This window comes from Numida meleagris, chromosome Z, assembly GCF_002078875.1.
Source record: "Numida meleagris isolate 19003 breed g44 Domestic line chromosome Z, NumMel1.0, whole genome shotgun sequence".
NCBI lineage: Eukaryota > Metazoa > Chordata > Aves > Galliformes > Numididae > Numida > Numida meleagris.
Window position 1 is genome coordinate 8967645 of NC_034438.1, and position 14264 is coordinate 8981908.

Genomic DNA, 14264 nt, shown 5'->3' on the forward strand with positions numbered 1-14264 from the left:
GTAAAGCTCAAAGAGGTGAGTTCTGCTTTACTGTCCACAGCCACTGGATACATTTAAATATAAATATGTTTTTAAAACTGGTTTTCCCACTTCAAAAGTTGAATTATGTAGTTTACCAGTGTTTCCAAATCTGTACTGCAAGGAGGAACATTGAAAGGAAGAAAAGAAAGTAGATCACGGTCCTTAGTTTCCCCCATGTGATGAACAGCAGTATGAGATGCTTGGGCTGGGGCTGTACAATACTGTGGTGAATCCAAGGTCAACGATGGACGTATGCCCCACAGACAAGGCCAATAACTGTGACTTGTATGTGAACAAGGCTCTTTTTCACATTCCTTGCCTCTTTTTTGCTTTCCCTGACTCAGTTCAGAGGCTTGTGCAGCTCCTTGCCCACCTCTATTGGTTGCTCAGCGTTATACTTTCATCCATTGCTTCCTTCCTGCTCCACTGTTTGGGATCCTGAGTTTATTGGGCCTTGTAGCTACTGAAGGTTGCAGTTTTAGAGGCCACCTGGATTACACACTGGTTTAACATTAATAAGACCTTCCCTTCTCCCGGCTCTTTGGCAAGAGTTGTTGCGTGCAGCTTATACTGCTGTTGTCAGGACCATTGCCAAGCCCTTACCCACCTGCCATTTCAGTTCTCGGACAGATAAGATTTATTTTACTTTTCCATCTTGAATCTGTACCATTGGCTTTACAACACTAAGAAAAATATGAGTACAGGTGTGAGAGGAGTGAGAAAAATGTTTTTGCTTAACTTATGGTTGGTTGCAGCACATCACTGTGTTGCACTGTCATTAGGATTTCTCCCCTCACTTTTCTCTTCCAGATCCCTCTGTCCTTGGTGCCGTGTCCTTGTTGACTCAGAGGTCTCTGTCTCAGTTTTTTTTTTTTCCAAGGGCTCTAGCTTTGTACCAGGGTGGGATGTCAGGCATGTTCTGTATGAACAAGGCACATACCTGTAAGCACTTCCAACACACTGGCTTCCTGCGCTTTTCGTTACCATTTACATCTCTCTCTAGATCTGTTTCACTTCATTCTATTATGTCCCTAAATTTACGCATGAAGCCTTTTGCTGCCTTGTGTTCACAGCTCTCTTTGGTTAGACCTGAAGTGGCCAGAAAGTTGGACTTATTGGGTTTCTTCCAATTGAATTCTTTTCTTTCTCCTCCCCTCCCCTCCCCTCTCCCCTTTCCCCTTTCCTCCACTTCTCCCTCTCCCTCTCCACCCATCTCCTCCCCTCTTCCCTCCTCCTGCTCCATTCCATTCCATTCTTCTATTGTGTCTTTTCCTTCAGATGTTTGTAAGAGGCTGCTAGAGGAGGCCTCTTCTTGTTTTGGTAACAAAAAGAAGACTGGAATCAGGAACTAAAAAATGGACAAACCTTATCAAAATTGTAGGACACTTTTAAGACAATTGTAGGACAATTGCAAGATGAACTGCAGAATAAATTCATCCCCCAAGAAACTGTTCATTCAGATCTTTCCACCATTAATGAATGGCACATCCAGGAGACAGCCTGTAGTTTCTAAAATGCAGCAGCAGTGACCATAACTATAAAAGGCTCAGCGGTACCACATAAATCCAACAAACCCTAAAATAATATTTTGTGCTTCCTTCCCCACCTTTGAACCTTGGGTCTGTCTTAGAGCTGTTCTGAGCAGCAGAGGCATAATGTCACTTCTCCAGGCTTTCAAACTATGAAATTATATTTAATGTACAATTGGAATCAGTCCTGCAGCGCCATTCCAGATGCTGATGAATGAAGCAATATTCACTTTGGTCTGTATATATTTCATGCCTCCCTGGCATGACTGCCTCATGTCCCAAATGTCTTTTGGGAGTCTCAAGGTATAGATGTGCTACTCACTACCTTGCCACATACCAGAGAGGTTTCCCAGCTACAGCTGGTGGACAGAACTATTTTTGACTCTGGATGCTTGCAAGATACCATCATTCTCTGGATTGATGGTATCTTTATCTTTACCTCTTTACCTTCTGGTTGGCCCTAGCTGGAAAGCTGGGCTGCAGGAGGGCCGGGTAGGTTAACATGTGATTTTTTTATTTTTACAACTATACATATACATATATATATATCTATATATACATTTTTTTCCTGGGGCAGTGTAAATCTTTTCTCAGATATGATCCAAAAATTTATTTTGAACACAGCCTTAACCTGATGCGTTTGTATTTTATCCTGATTTTCCTCCTATAGCCAAAATAGCAGCCTGACCACTGGAAAAAAGTCATGGCCACCCTTCTCTGGGCAGACGTTTCTTGGTCAGCAGATGACATCCAAAGAAATACTCTGACCTTTGTCTCTGCTATTTGCAGCTCTGTACCACTCTTGCCCCCAAAGCTAATCCAGCCTTGCTTTTTCTAATAGAAATTATAACTTTCACTTTCCTGCTCTGATTACACCATTGTTGCAGAGGTCTATGGGGATTACACATGTTTTCTAGCACTTTGCTTCACGCCAGGAAACTTGTCCAGGTATTAACTGTCTTTAGAAGACATTTCTTCACCCATGCCATGCAATACCAGCTGTGGAAGCAGATGTTGGACAGCTGTGCACTGTGGGCACCAACACCACAACTGGGTGACAGGCAGAGCTCTGCTCTCAGGGTCTGCCATGTCCTGCATGAGGAGCACTTTGCTGCCTACTGCAATTCAAGGTTGCAAGGAAGTTAAAAACTCAGAACAGGAAATAATGGAAATAATCTTAGATGATGAGAAAAGTATTTTTATTTCCCCTGACGAGGCACTCAGTACCACACAGCACTGCTGATACCTGACTTAATTCCTCTTGTCTCTCAGAGTCTGATTTAGTTTTCTGTTGTGTGGTTTCTCCAGTATATTCCTAGCTTCAGGCTGCACATCGTTGCCTTCCACAGGCACGTAGGTATAGCTCTGGTCACTGTCAGAGGCAGCAGATGCCTCCTCTTCTGGTGGGGCTTTCATTCTGTGAGCATTGAAAACCAAACGTGGTGTGAAAAATCCTAACACTGGGAACCAGGGGTTAAGTTAAATACCTGCCTCCATTTCCATATGGAATCACAGAATATCCCGAGCTGGAATGAACCCATAAGGCTCATCGAGTCCCACTCCTGCATCCCCTTTGACACAGGAGGATCTTCGTATCAGAGAACCTCCTGCAGTGCTGCATCTCACCCCTGCAAACGATGTGGCTGTGGTTAACCTCAAGTTGGAGCTGTACCCCCAGCACCCACGGGCATGCACCCAATTCCTGATTTTCTCATTGATTATATCATCCTTATCTAGGTTTTCTTAAATTGCTGTAGTGTTTCTGGGGGAAGAGCGTGCCCGCCTCCTTCACCCTGCCCTGCACGCTCCTCTGATGATTCCTCTGTTTTTGTATGGCTGCAGAGGGATCTCTGTGCATGCCTTCCATTCAAGTTAATGGGAATTCACTGCTTAAGCACAGAGGTGAGAATAATGTGGCCCTTTGTTCTCAGCCATCTGAGTGCAGAGGAACATGCATTTCTGTTAAACACCTGGAGAGCACGGGAGGGAACAGCCCGAGGTGAATAGAAGCAAAGTCTGCCAGTGCCTGGCCCTGGCACACCTGCACCACGGCGGTGCTGGCAGAGCCCTGGCTCTGTGCTGCTGCTTTGCTGCAGAGGGCATTCTGCGCTGGAAGGGCAAACTGCTGGTGAAAATGCTGTGCAGTTTCCTTGAGGAAATCTCTGGCGAAATCAGCGGGCTTGTGCATATTTATGTCAGGGTGCATTAGAGCAGCCATTTTAGATCTTTGGGTAATTAGCTAAAATCTGATCGTTCAGAGGGGAGCCAATTTCTCTCTTCCTGATGCATCAGGCTCCCCATGCCTTCTTAAGGCGGCTTTCTTTTTTCTCTTTTCATTTTTTCCCCTGACTTCATCCTAACCGTGCTCTTTTGCCACAAGGCTGAGTTTTCCTTATTCATTTGTCAGTGCTCGGTATAGGTATAAAATGACAATATGAAGTATATAAAAGATTGTCAATACTAAGCAGAATGTCACGGATGGCAGCAGGTTGCCTCGGAGTTTTTCTTGGCAGGATAGGTGTGACTGTAACCTGGAAAAGAGACGGCGCTGATGTACACAGTATGTTTAATTTGGAATTATGGTTAACGTCTTTATGAGCAAAATGGATGTGACATGACATTAAAAGGAAAACTCTCAGAGCACCACCTGAGCTTCTCACACAAAGGCTAATTGCCAGAACAATACACATGAAGTAAATCACGAGGAGTTAAGCAGATAATTCCCAGATCCATAGGTGATGCTGTAGGGAATGCATAAGCTATCTATCCCTGAAGTTTTGGAGATCTCCCACCACCTTCGTGCCTGATGGGGGCTGGAGCTGCACCATTGTCCAGAGTGGTGGACATTGTTCCTACGATTACCGGCTAGAAATCCAAGCTGCAATGCCTCCCTTGCCTGCACATCTCTCCTGGCACATCTGCCAGGCATCAGTGCTTGCTCTCCCACTTCAGCAGAGGTCATAGACAGAGCACAAGGCCAGAGTGTCTCTGGGCAACCAGTGGAGATTAAACACCGTGTATTGCCATTACACGGCCCTTAGGGTCTTGTAGTATCATGCTAAAAGTGCTGTTTCTCCAATGAGTGCACGCCAGAGTGAAGACTCTGTACAGTGCTTAGGCTTTTTGTTGACCCAAAACGGGTTGGATGTCATCAGCATGTTCGAGTAGAGGGTTCCACTGGGGGCACCCCAATTCCTGAGCGGTGTGAGCTGGTTTGGTGATGTGTCAGAACGGCGTGCATGTGGTGGTGTTTGAAGTGCCACCAGATCCAGTATATGAGTCCATGGCAGCCACTGCCTTGCAAATAATAGCGGGAGGTCTTGTGTACTACCTGTGCTACAAAGGACACACTGATCTGAGTGTCTCCCAGACTGGGCTCCTGCCTTCCCCTCAGCCATAGACTTCCTACTCATGTAGGCATGATTAGTCTTTAACAAGCCCTCCCAAGAATCGCCCTGGGAGTCCACCAAAGGTGATTAGAAACCGCACGCTAAAAGCAGTGTGGGCACGTCTAGGCTGCTGCTGGTTGATCCCTGTGCTCTCTCCATGCTATGCCACCAGCAAGCAAAGAGGCACTGATTTATAGTCCAAGAACATAATCCTATGACAGGCTATGTCCTGCTCTGCCTTCGAATCACCTCGCAGATATTTCAGGTACCTGCAGGACTTGCAGCCTTGCAGTGGCTCCTTCCCCACCAGGACAGTGAAACTGGTGGAGTTTGTAAGCACAAGTTACCAAATCTGGTGGGAACTGGAAGCCTCGGGGACTGGGTGTTCTTGGGCCTCGTTCCCTGCAGAACGGAATGGAAAATTTATCTCCTCCTCTGTGTAATTTGTGCAGCAGAACCCATTCGAACACCATTTGACTGAGAGTTTTTCTCCTCTGCTCCATCTCCTATGGGCTGTGAAGGGGCAGAAAGACAGGGACTAATTTAATTGCTGCTTTAAAATGCCAGAAGGTATCACATTAGCTGGTGCTGGCGCCAGGAAGAGGAGACCCACAGTTAGCAGAGCTGGTTGCTGCTTTCCTTTTGAAGGCAAGAGGCTGCGCGGCTGCGGATTTCTCATGAATTCCCCCAGAGGATCGTTGTTTGTTAAAGGCTCGCAGCGCTGGGACAGGGGTCTGATGGAGAAAGGGAATTTCGAGCCACGCACCCTTCCTTCCCTTCTGCAGGTAAGTGGCACTCCACCGAATCCTGACCAGCATGAGTCACACTATTCTGCACACGCCCACTGAAACTATTTTCTAACCACTTCCATTCGGCATCTGCCTTACAGCACTGTGTCAGCTCCCACCTGCTGGAATCAGCGGTGAGGTATGGGAATACTGCTGTAGGATCCTGCAGTGCTGAAGCCATGCACAAGGCTTCAGACTGTGGGGCGTAGGGTGGGAATGCAGAGCATCTCTTCCAGATGGGTCACAGAGAATTTCTGCCAGTTTACCAGAACTTTTATGGGTTCCTTGGAGGAGCAGTTAAATGGATGAGGCTGGGTTGCTCCCAACGGGCAAAGACAGCCCTACAGTAACTGGTCACTTCATAACATTGCCATCCTGTGTCCACTCCGTTTTCCTCCCCCAGCCTGGTCCTGAAAGCAGGAACATTCAGGATTTCTGTTCCCATTCTTCTGAATCTTCATGGCGTGCTTTCTGTTGTCCGGTCTGGACAGTTCTAACCTGCCACATCCTCCAAGGGGACTGAGAATATTGTGACTACATGACACCTGTCCTGCCCTCAACTTTGACAGTGTATTTTGGGAGATTTGGTCTTTCATTCTTCACTTTATTACTGTGATGGTGTTTTCTGACCTACAGCAATTTTCAAATTGGATGTTATTCAGTTCCTCCTGCTCTGCATTTTTTATTCAGGGGACGAGTTGTGCATCAGTGGGAGGTTGGCCTCTTTTCCCAGGTAACTAGTGACAGGACAAGAGGGATGGGAGACGGAAAGTCTGCCAGTGGGACGAGATATCCATATGGTCCACTGCAGCTTTTGTAGGTGCTCATGACCACAACAGATGTGCCTGTGGGCTTCAAAGCAGGGCTTGCTCTTTGTCCCTCTCCTGGCTGGAGGCTGTCAGAAACAGGGAGGAAAGCTGGGGTGAGGAAAACACAGGGTGTGGAAGGAGACCACAATGGTTTGGGGTCTGGAGTATGCCCAGCTTGGCTCTGCAATGAGAGGTACAAGCCATTGTGCAGCAAGTCAAGCTTCAAACCTTGCAATTTGGGCATGACTGGAGTTAGAAGACAGTAGCAGAAAGCAAAGCTCATTGGTGCCCATTTTGAACTGTATATGTTAGGTGTGAAAGCACACAGGTTGAAAGTAGTCTTAAATACAGCAGTTGCTTAGGGAGGACTTTCACTAGGGCTAACATTTTGTCTGCTCTGTGGGATGCTCCAGGATGTGTTTTCCTCCTGTTTCTCTCTACTCAGGTTATGCTCTCTGGTTACTTGGGGGCATATTAAACCACTGAGAGCCTCACTGTCACCAGGCATGTTTGGGTCCTGTGTCCTCCAGAGAGGACATCTGTTGTCTCTCAGCCTTGCTGTTTGGAGGAACAGAGAATGTGGTCCAGAAGGAGGCATCCTGTACATGTCAGTGTCATTGCACCTTGAGTGAAGTCAAAATCCAGCACAGGCTGAGTGTCTGGAAGTCATTCTCCTGACTACAGTGGTAGGATAAGGTCTTAATGGCATGAATGTAAATCCATCCTGCCCTCTGCAACTGGTGGATAGTTGGGAAAGCGGAGGAATCAAAGGTGAAGAACCACAGTTTGGAGGTAGCTGCTTGCTCCTATATGCAGAATGCATCCCTCCATGATGTGTTTAGAAATCTGTGAAGGAGGAAGGAAATGGTGTGATCACTGGGAAACTGTTTCCCAAGGGCCAAAAGCATAAAACAAGAGATCTCAGAGATAATTTGGTATGAGAAGTGACTGCTGCTCTTCTGAATGCTTCCACATGTGCTGAACTTAAATGAGCAGGCTCACTGAAGTGCATGGGGAATGTATAGCAGAAGCAAAAGAGCATTGCCAACGTATGTTCAGTCAAAAATCAAGGATGAAACAACCTATCTGATTTTTAGCCATCTTGAATTATAACCAACAAGTCTCAAGGCAGCTGGATCTGTGGCTGAGTCCACTCTCATGTCAAAGGGAGGAGATGACCTCTGGTCTGGGAAGGAAGAGATGACTGTGGTCAGTGTTGAAGTGGTGCAAGTAGAAAGATGGCAGCAAAGCAAGTGGCAGTAGTGTGGAATCATTAGCTAACATTGTCTGAAACAGGTGTAGCTTGGAAGAATAATCCTGGAGTCAAAGTAACAGGGTACAGGGTCTCACTCTTCCTTCAGAAATTGCCTTTGGTGCCAAGGGGTCCTGTTCATTGCCACTGTGCACCAATCCCTTTGTGACCACTGGAACACAGCCACTGCAGCATTCAGGGCCTTCCATAGCTTCTTTTTCTTGATGGGACTTCAGATATCTTCACCTTCCAGAAAACACTCTTTGTCAAGACTTTGACTCTCAAGTTACTACAATTAATCAGCTGGTTAATGCATTCAAGTGTTTATGTATCGGCCTGAAATTAATTCTAGCAGTATTTATGTAAACCCAGAGGGAAAACACTGCCGATGAAGAGAAAAAAAGCAGAGAGAGAAATACATTTGGCAGATGTTACTGCTGACACATCTTAGGCAAAGGATGCAGCGATCATAGAATGATTGCAGACCACAGGAAGGTGGATTACTGCTGCAGTTGGCCCAGTTTTGGTCTTTCAGTGAACCTGGAGGGCTCTGGCATATAGGGGGTAACCATGCTGTGAGCAGTCCCATAACTTGGGGAAAGAAGCCACTGTGGGGGGGAGAGGGAGGAAGGTCAGGAGGCTCCTCTGGGTGCACGGGGCTTTCAACAAGAAGTGTTCCAGAGGGCAATGAGGCCACACAAATGTCCCGGCAGCCGAGGGGAGGTCACGCTGCAGGGATGAGCAACTCCTGACGTCTCGGCAGGACGATCCTCTGACGGGCTGGAGGAAGCTCTGTGGTTGCAATTATGCAATTCTACTTGATGAGGTTTTTCTCTGCGGAGTTTCTGCTGCTCACGACTGTTCGAAAGTGCACAAGGTGGAGCCTTGGGATCAACTTGTGGGAGAGTTTCTCTGGGTTTAGGGGATCCTGATTGATTTCAGCAGTGCAGCGCAGGGTGGCAGTTGCTGGGAGATGGATCCCTTACCACATTCATCCTTTTTTAAGGCAATTTGATATGCTGGACACTTTCACCCTCTTGCTTTGAACACTTCCGCATCAGCAGGAGGTAGGTGAGGAGATCAGCTGTCTCCTGCAGAGTCACACAGGGTGCTCTCCTCAGCTGGGGTCTTCTGCAGCTCTTTGTGCTGGGCGTTTTGTTTTTAAGGGAGCCGCCACGCTCTCCCTATCTACAGGAAACAGAATTTAAAAAAAAAAAAAAAAAAAAAAGAGGAAGGATTTGGCGAGAAGCCAAGCCTAGTGACTGAAGTAAGAAGTAGGGAAGTTGGAGTTAAGTGTAGTAGTTACCGGGACGTTGTATGGCAGAGCGGGCCACGCTGCATCGATCGTACAGGGTGGGAGAAGAGCGCACGATGCTGGTGTGGCTCTGCTTCCTTGGATGAATGCCATCGCCGAAGCTGCTGATCCTGGGAGGGGATCGAGCTGCGAGTAAGCGAGACCAGAGGAGTGCTATGGAGGGCAGCAGCTCTGTTGCTGTGACTTTTAGGAGCCTTCCAGGGTAAGATCGAGCGCTTCCCTTCACCAAGCCTCTCTCCTCGGTCAGCTTTTCGCGGGGGGTGAGGGGGAACTTGCGTTTTTCCAAACCGCGGGCAACTTTGTGGAGCTAAATCGCCGTGCTATGGGCTGACCTTCTTTCTTATTTATTTATTTATTTATTTATTTACACCCCCTCCCCCCCCCGCCCCTTACTCCTTGAGCGACCCGATAGGGCGGAGCGCGCGGAGCAGCCGCCGCGGTGCTCTTCTATTGTTCGGCGGCTCGGGGGGAGCGCACCGCACCGCACCGCACCGCACCGCTGCGCGCCGTAACCCGAGCGCGGCCGCCCCGCGGAGCGCACGCCCGTTTCGGCCGCCCTCCTGGTGGCAGCGCTGAGGAGTGCTTTAATGAAGACAGATGGAGGATGTCGGATCGTGGCTTTGAGACGTGGCAGATAACAGGCTGAGTCTGTTTCCCGGCAATTATAGCTAATTGCGCTGGTGTGTTGGAGGGGAGGGGGGAGCAGCGCTTGGCGCTGCGCAGTTTCCTGGCTTTCTGCGTTTCCAGCTGGCTGAGGGGCTGGCTCACCCCATCTCAGGTACACCTTCAGGTGTTTAACGCGCTGGGGAGTTCTCAAGGCTGCTTTCAAAGTCCTTGCAGTGAGTGAGTAGATGTAAATCTGAGCCACCACTTCTTTTGCAAAGCCTGGTGGTAAGAGGGACCGTGTTTAGTTTCTTAAAGTAATTCCTGGCTGAATTCAGATCTGCCCCATTCCAGCCCCAGACAAGCCTTATTCTGGGACTAAAATCAAATGTTTCAGTTGACAACTCTGCAACCTGCTTTTGGGGTTCCCCACCTGCCAAGCGGGGGGATGCAGGACGCGCTGCTACCTGCTTTGTTTCAGGTGTTCAAACAAAAGGGGGTGCAAGGAGAGGTGGAAAAAGGTACATGCCAACACCTATCAGTTTTAAAGATGATTAGTGTTAACCGCTTCTGAAAGCTGAAACTTTAGTATTTGCTTTAGATAGGAGGAAGAAAAGGCATCATACTCTCAGGAACCAAAAATTGAATAATTTGTCTGAAAGAGTTAACACGGCAGACCTTTGAAGGAGGCCCTTTACAAACATGACTTTACGTGGCACATTACAAGGTCAGTCTGTGCCAAGCGTGCCAGGCTTTTGTGCTGCTCTTCCCAGAGCATTAGCAAGCGTTGCACCCGCTGTGATGTCCCTCTCTGTGATACCCAGGAACAAACGTGACTCCTGGTTCAGTGTTTGACATCATGCACCCCTTAGCAGAAGTGCAACTCAGGGATGGAAAAAGCAGAGAGGCTGGTGAACCTCACGTATTTTAAACCCTGCAAATTTTCCCAGCTGTGCCTCCAAATCCAGCTTGTAGTGCTATGCCTCCAAAATTTGGGGCTTTGATTTGCTTCACCTCATGGTGCTTGACAGCGTTGCTTCACCAGGACCGCAACATGGGCATTCTTGAACCCCACTGTGATGCGATGTGCGTGGGGTGTGTTTTCTCATATGTTGAGCTGCTGGGTATTTAGTTGACTATTTCAGCACGATAGAAAAAAACAATCTAAGACTTGTGGATATTTGTGGTTGTTGCACCAACTAAATACAGAAAAATAAATAACTTATAAAACTTGATCTGACATGGAAAGTCGGTGAATGAAGGCATGGCATGGATTCTGAATCCTTACCTGGACAGAGCTATTTCAGTTATTTAGAGTGTATAAATACCACACTATGTACAGTGGCTGGAGAAATCTTTTTCTGCCTATTTTCCTTGGACTCTGGGTGCTCATTTCTAATGTTAGAGCACAATTTGCTGCCACCTCAGATCTGCTAAAACCAATGTTTGCCCAGGAATTTCAGCCTGTACTCACCTGTGCCCCATGATCTGGATCAAAATAACCCTTCCAAAAATGATTCTGTTTAGTGTTTATCATTGCACAGAGTCTGGAGCAAGGTGATGAGAGCAGAAGCACCGAGTATTTCCTAGTTCGTATTTATCATAGAGTCTGATGTATTGTGTAGCTACGCCCTGAGAAATGGGGCCAAGAAAGCAACCATGTTTTCCATCTGGAACATCTGCTCTCCATTCATCACTGTTGCACTGTATTGTTCTAAGTTTTCTAGCCCTCGTTGTGGTAGCATCTCATCTAGATGGTTTGTGGAGCGCTGCAGGTACAAAAGCTTTCCGTAGTGAGAAGGGGTAATGGGTCCACAGCTCACAAATCCCCATAAATCAGGAAGTGGGAATTGGAGTTTAAAATGAGCTTTTTGCTATAGGCTCTGGAGACATGGGGAAGTGAGTTGTGTCCTGCTAGGCAAAGGGGCTGGACCTGCGTGGTTAAGGACCTCTCTATGCACTGTGCATCATGGAGCAGCAAGGGGTACATGGAGTAAGCAGAAAGGAAACAAAACCACTGAGAAGGTGGAGCAGTGGAAAAGCCAATCGGTGCTGACACAATGGAGGACAACCTGAGGAGATCTAAGCAGTGCTTCACTTTGCATCTGGAAACAGCTGGTGCCAGGGAAAAAAAAGGCAAGCAGGAAATTGTCTGACTACTGAAACTGTTCGTATCTTGTATGGGTTTTCAGTTAATCCAGGGATAGGAGTTTGTGAAAGTGCCTCACCAAAATTTGAGAAGTACTTTGCGCCACATAAAAATGAAACATGCGAGAGACATCGTTTTTTCCAGAAAGCACAAAGGGAAATTAAGACCAAAACAGCACACGTGAGTGATAAGGGGCTGAAGTGCCTTTAGTTGCAATTTTTGGAAAAGAAACTGAATCTCAAATTTAAAAAATAAAAATAAAAATAGAGACATAAGGAAAACTGAACTGGGATGCGAATGAAGGTGACAGCTGGAATGTGGCATACCCATGGGGATACTGCTGATAGAGAGTGGTGAGCAGGGCTTGGACCTGCAGTCTGGACTGGGAGCCCAGGAAAACAGCTGGGATGGAGGGCAGGCAGAGTGAGGAGCAGCCAGGAAATGCCATCTTGCTGTACAGGTCGTGACAACCAGCACCAACAGGAGCAGGATCTGGAGCACCACCACCAGGGATTACTCCACCATCACTTGCTTAGGTTTGTTTTCATGCTTGCAGCCAATGACCTCTGGGACTGACACCCACAAGAATGGAGGTGTGCTGGCATAAAGCGGGCTGCTAGCACGCGGTGTGGTCTGCTAAGTAAAGGAGAAAGAGGATTAGATGTGTGAGTCAATAACAAACAAGAAAATGGAGGTATTTGTAATAGAATGAAAATAAAGGGTACACCTTTGCACAACAGGGGTGTGTCAAGCCCTCAGTAGTATTACATGTGTGCCCATTGAAGACTGACACGTTCTCAGGTGGCGTTGTGGTTAGGGCAAGCCAGGAACTGAGTTTTGCAGAGAGGTTCAGGTCATCTTGGGTTCATAATTCCTGCGCTTTAGCTAAGTAAGATGCTGTGATAAATCTGTGTGATTGAAACAACACATGGGAGATGAATTTGATATGAATGGATGCAGCAAAATTATCACCCGCATCTGCCCTGAAAGGCAGTGTTCAGTGGGAACAGGGAGCATGCAGCATTATTTGTGCTGAATCAAGCTGCTCATGATGGTAACTTAAATTTGTTGCTGAGCAAAGATGTGCAGGAAGTGCAATCCTAATCAACTGCAATGAGAAACCAAAGGAAGTAAAGGTGCTCTCCATGCCAAATTAGTGTATTGTTGCCGTCTTGTTGCCACACTAAGGTCATATCTGATACTGGTGATCTAAAAATCGCAGTCATTAACAAAACCCATGTGTCAGAGCTGAAGGAATTTTCAGGTGTTTGTTGATGAGATGTGTATCTGAGCTCCACTGGCTGTTTCACGTTACTACTGCTGAAAGAAGGCATAGGGCCCCTTTCTTTTCCCTGCTTCTCCATGTATATAAACATTGTTTTTTCCTCCCCCTACTGAAAATATATCCCTCATCATCAGAGTGCGCAGCTGGGAGATGTTTTGGAGTTGCAGATAGTCCTTTCATAATATTTGGCAAATACAACAAGGCCCGAGTTCAGCAGTGTACCTGTACCAAATGCACATGGGGAGCTTCTTCGGCCTCTTGAGCTGAAAAATAGCACCGACCATTGGATCTGCAGATCCTGGAGCTCCAGGAAACCCATTGACTTCACCTCTGGGTGCATGGGCAGCAAGCCTCATCTTCATACCAGCTTATGGGGAGCTCTCAGTGCTAGCAAGCAAGCTTTGGTAAGGGATGATACTAATCGTCCTGAAACATGACGGAAAAATATGTTGCAAATGGCAAAGCAAGGTCAGCTAGGGATAAGAAAGCATATCTCAGGCTGCTAAAAATAGCTCTGTTTTCACATCTGGGAAAGAGAATCCCAGAGTGGTATGGGTTGGAAGGGACCTTAACGGTCATCCAGTTACAACCCCCTGAAGTGGGAAGGGGCATCTCCCACTAGACCACGATGCCCAAAGTCTCAGCCACAAAATCATAGGATGGACATATCTGCATAGAAAGCACAGAATAGAATATCCACGCAGAAAAGCGGGTGCAATAACTGCAGAGTTTTCCTTAAGGTTTATCTCCATTTTATAAAAAGATGTGAAGGTTATGTCTGCACCAGGCACAGCCCGGTGATATCAGGAGCGCTCTGGGGCAGTGGTACGGGCTGTGTTTCACAGTGTTTGTTTCCAGCATATGTTGTCTGCTACGCTTGTTTCCTTAGACAGCGCTACTCGGGCACTGATAGGATGGGAGTTTAAATGAGAGAATTAAAGTCAGTATGTTTTGTCTCCGTTGGTACAGTATGTATGTCTGCAAGTTATCGTGGTTGCTTTTGTTGGTGTTCTCTATCCAGAACTATTCGTTTTCCTCCATGAAATATGAGCAGTGTCAAAGTACAAATATTTGATTCTGTCTCCTAGAAAACTTGTTCCAGGTAAATTATGATTCCCTCAAAC

General features: G+C 47.0%; 1 protein-coding gene across 2 annotated transcripts in view; it reads left to right on the plus strand.

Moving 5' to 3' along the window:
* The window catches only part of LOC110389888 (phospholipid-transporting ATPase ID-like), a 68379-nt gene continuing 63135 nt past the window's right edge, over positions 9021-14264 (plus strand). The window contains exon 1 of one of the 2 annotated variants that reach the window (XM_021380923.1): positions 9021-9305. The gene's annotated coding sequence lies outside the window, so the exon portion shown is untranslated. Of the gene's footprint in view, positions 9306-9549; positions 9750-14264 lie in introns of those variants that run through there. The other variant, XM_021380924.1, reaches the window with a different exon arrangement.